This window comes from Myotis myotis, unplaced genomic scaffold (assembly GCF_014108235.1).
Source record: "Myotis myotis isolate mMyoMyo1 unplaced genomic scaffold, mMyoMyo1.p scaffold_m19_p_5, whole genome shotgun sequence".
Classification (NCBI taxonomy): Eukaryota; Metazoa; Chordata; class Mammalia; order Chiroptera; family Vespertilionidae; genus Myotis; species Myotis myotis.
Window position 1 is genome coordinate 94,291,020 of NW_023416357.1, and position 4,455 is coordinate 94,295,474.

Genomic DNA, 4,455 nt, shown 5'->3' on the forward strand with positions numbered 1-4,455 from the left:
GATGAAGTTTTCAGCAGGGCAAATTCACACGGGACAACGGTGCTCGAGGAGGGCGCTCCAACTCTACCACCGACCCTGGTCCTGGCCCTGGCACCTGCCAGACACCCCCGAGGGACACCTGGGTTCCCCTCTCCACAAGGACTGGCCCCAAGATGAACCTACCACCCTGTACACACACCCCCGGGGCGGGGTCAGGCATCGCCAACCCAGTCCCCCAAGGACTCCCAGCCGCGCTCAGGAGAAGGCCCGCCTCCCACGAGGACCCAGAGGCCTGCAGGCGGCCCTTCCCCACGCTCCCTCCTGCTGCTGGGCCTTTGCACATGCTGTTCCCTCACCTCGTGCGTGTGCGTCGTGGTGTTTCAGCCGGTTTCGAGGTAAAGCGCTCATACAAATAAAAGGCGCCTTCACCAAAGTCCGAGGCCCCGCACGACTCCGCGCTCCTGCTCCCGGGCGCCACGTGCCACGCGCTGATGACGTCACCACGCCACTCCGCACGCAGCGGCCCCCCTTCCCGCCCCCTCCCCCCCCCTTCCAGCCCACCCTACCTCGGCCTCTGAGCCCCTGTGGGCTTCTGGCCCCTTTCGCCTCCGCATGGTCCTAACGCCGCCCTATGCATTCTGCCCGCTGGACGCTGTGCGCTTTCTGGACTCTGAGAGCGCATATCCTAAGGACATGCCAGGTCAAGGCCATATATCGGGCCCTCCTCCATCCCCTAGAGTCTACAGAGACCAAAAAACGCTTCCACTTCATCCCAGTCCACAACCTCAGGTCTCAAATCCTTTTTTCTTTTTCTTTTTTTTTGGTATTTTTTTTTCCAAACCCTCTTTTTCTCACTTGGACATGGGGTTAGTAATTGTACCCACCCCGTGGGTAAAATTAAATAAAAGGGTGCCTGTAAAGTGCTTAACATATGATAGGCAATCATTGGGACTGGCCCTCTGTTTCTTGACTATTGCATTGCTGCTGTTTTAAAACAATGCCATTTATGGAGCACCTAATGGGTGCTAATACTTCATCCCGGCTGCATCGTGAGGAGACAGGCTCAGAAAGGTGAAGGAGTTGCCCCATGCATGTGTAAACGGCCCTGCCAGGTGCTTGATGCCCAAGCTCATGGTTTTATCCACTACAGAGGTCAAGGGTTCATGAATTTATGCTTTATTTCTAACACCCAGGACCACCCTGGAGGATGTTCAGAACCAGCCAGGGCTCAGAGCATCTCACTCACCTGCCCCCTTTTTTAAAATATATATTTTTATTGATTTCAGACAGGGAGAGAGAGATAGAAACATCAATGATAGGAGAGAACCATTGATTGGCGGCCTCCTGCACACCCCACACAGGATCGAGCCCACAACCCAGGCATGTCCTGATTAGGAACTGTGACCTCCTGATTCATAGGTCGACACTCAACCACTGAACTACACTGGCCAGGCTCGCCCCACACTAACCCTTTCTTTACAGCACGGGCTGGGAAGCCAGGAGAAGCAGTGGGCTGATAACTTAACTGCAAGGCTATGTCCGATTTTAGCCTAGGAGAGTGGCCAGGGCTGCTTGGTCAGAAGGGGTCCTGAGGAGTGGTCCTGGGACAGCCTTGGGAGGGGCCATGGATGCAAATGAGGATGGGCAAGGACGGGAAAGGTATGAGCCAGAGAGCTGGAGCCTGTGCAAGGGCAGGGCTGGGAGGGTGACATTCAGGGCCGGCCTCACCTGGGGACCTGCAGGGGCCTGTGTGGTGACACACGTACTCCCACACCTGGGTGCAGCTGGGAGGGGCAGCCAGAGAGAGGCCTGATGAAGGAGAGGAGGGGGCATGGCCTGGCTAAGGCTCCTCACCAACATTTCCCTCTGGGAGGCAGCACAGAGGGGCAGAAAGAGCTGGGACCCAGGACCTAGGTTTAAGTCCTGACCCTGTCAACTGTATGACTGTAATGGCCTCATCCATAAAATAAGAATTAGACTCAAATAGACCCACTGCTCTGTTTCAAAAGGGTCATAAGGATCAAATGATTTAATATGAGTGGAAACAAAATGAATCATCACCCAAATATAGAATTATAATAATAATTATTATTATTTTTCAGCACACAGGTTGCCCAGAGGTATTTTAATCAGCATAGCGCATGAAGTCAGACAGACCTGGTCCTATTCCCAGCTCGCCATTTACTACGAACTGCCATGGCTACGAGCTCGCCCACGTCCAATGCTCACTAGGCATTAGGCATCATTCTATGTGACTCATGCACAATATCTCATTTAATCCTCACAAGAACCATATGAGGCAGGTACTATTTTATCCTCATTTTGCAGATGAGGAAACTGAGGCACAGAGAGGCTGACGTTCCCAGGGTGTCTCACAGAGAGAGGTGGCAGAACCCAGGGGATTCTGACACAGGAGCCCAGTTTTACAGCCATCCCCTAATTTTAAGCTCTAAGCTGAGTCTGTCAAACCATCAGACCCTACAGCTTCTCTTTTATTATTTTTTTGCCAGATCTATTCAAGTTCCAGCTGTTCTGCTACTCAATTATTATTTTCTTCAAATCAAGCTATTTGCAAGTTTTCTTTGAAGGGAAACATCATTACCATACACAGGAAGCCAGAGTCACCTGCCACAAAAAGATGAGCCTTACAAAATGCAATGACATCCCAACAATGTTAGTGAATTCTAGCTAGATGTTGGTATCTTGCTCTGCTTTGAAATAAGGTCTGCTCTGTGTTTAGTTGAAAGGAGGGAGGGAGGGTGGCAGGGAGGGGGGAGAGAGAGAAAGAGAGGTGTCAAGTGTCACGTGTTAAAGACACAAGAGACTTTCTCCTTGACTTAAGCATAAAGACTACAAAAGAATTTAAATAACAAATTGCTGTTCCACATCAGGGGCAGGGCTCCATGTTTTATAAAACTATCCCTGTGTCCCACCTAAACCTAAAACCATCATCCGGAAACCCTTCAGGGCACCCATCCCCCGCCGGGGAAACGCTGCCCAACTTGGCTGCTGGCTGTGCGCTGTGGGCAAGCAGTCCCTTCCCTGACTCTGAGCCTCAGTTTCCTCACCTGTGAAATGCTATAAGCATCCACATCTCACTGGGTGTAGAGTATTAAAAGGAAGCAATTACAAACTGTTAAGCGTGGAGTTCATGTTGTGTAAGAGGCACGATGTTGGCAGGGCAGGCTGGGCGCTACGGCAGGCGCCCTGTCCTCATTCCCAACTTGAGAGGCTGAGAATGAAACCCTGACGTGCCCAGCCATTTACCTCTGTGCCATTTACCTCTGTGCTAGCCTAGTGACAGGAAGGGCCACAGTTTTGGGAAGGTGGGTCAAAGTGAAACTACCTCTGGTCCAGCTGGGAGGGGCCTGCGAGGCTCCCCCAGCCAGGTGAGCAGGAGTGTAGGGGAAGGGAAGGGGGAGGGGGAGAATACACACTTGATCCTTAAAGTGGGCCTCCCCTTCACTGGATTGGGAAACTGAGGCTCAGAGATGTGGGTACTAGGAGGAAATTGGGTCAAGTTTGATCACTTCACACCCCTGGTCAAACACACTCCTTAGCTCCCACTGCAAGTGAGTATACGATTAGCTGCCGCTCTGTAGCCTTTCTAGGTTGGTACCATTATTGTCTCATTTCACACTCAAGGCAACTGGGGCCGGGAGTCCTTGTCTCTGATCTCACAGCTGGTAAAAGCAATAGAAGCAGTATTTGAACCGAGCAAGATGATGCCGGAGTATTCCAATGACTCCCAGCTGCTAGATATGAAGATTCCCATGGGATTTGAGGGTCTTCACCACCTGGCCCCAACATACATTTCTAGCACACTGTTCTCTTCATACTCCCCATCTGCTACCATCATCCCCGATTTCTCCCCATTCCCTGGGCCTTTTGAGCAGCCTGGGGAAAGCCTTTGATGTTTCCCTTGCTTTGCTTCACTTGGTAAACTCTTACTCAACCTTCAAAGCCCAGCTCAACCATCACCCCACCAAGGAATCCCTCCCTGACTCTACCGGGCCCCTGCCTCTGTGCCTGCCTCTGTTAAAGCCCACAGCAGAGTGCTAAGAGGTTTGCTTGGTCTCCTAGACTTGTGAGTGCGAGGAGAACAGGGACCATCTTGTTAGCTGTGTGATACAAGAAAGTTACTTAGCCTCTCTGTGCCTCAGTTTCCCCATTATTGTCATTGCCATCTCCCAGGACTGTTAGGGGGAGGAAGTGCGTTGATCTCTGTAAAGTGCTTAGAAGCATGCTATATGAACAAAGCCCCCTAGAAATGGGACAGCACTCCACAGTGACAGGATGACAGGCTGACTGGCTAACCTGAGGAGCCCTGGAGAGAGGATGTACCAGGGCACACAGGTGAAGGAGGCTCCAACACAGCCTTTTCTGAAGTGCAGGTGTGCCACCCCAGCACCATCCCCACATCAGGTATGTTGGGCATGAGACTAGAAAAATTCTCCCTCATGTTTGTTTTCATGT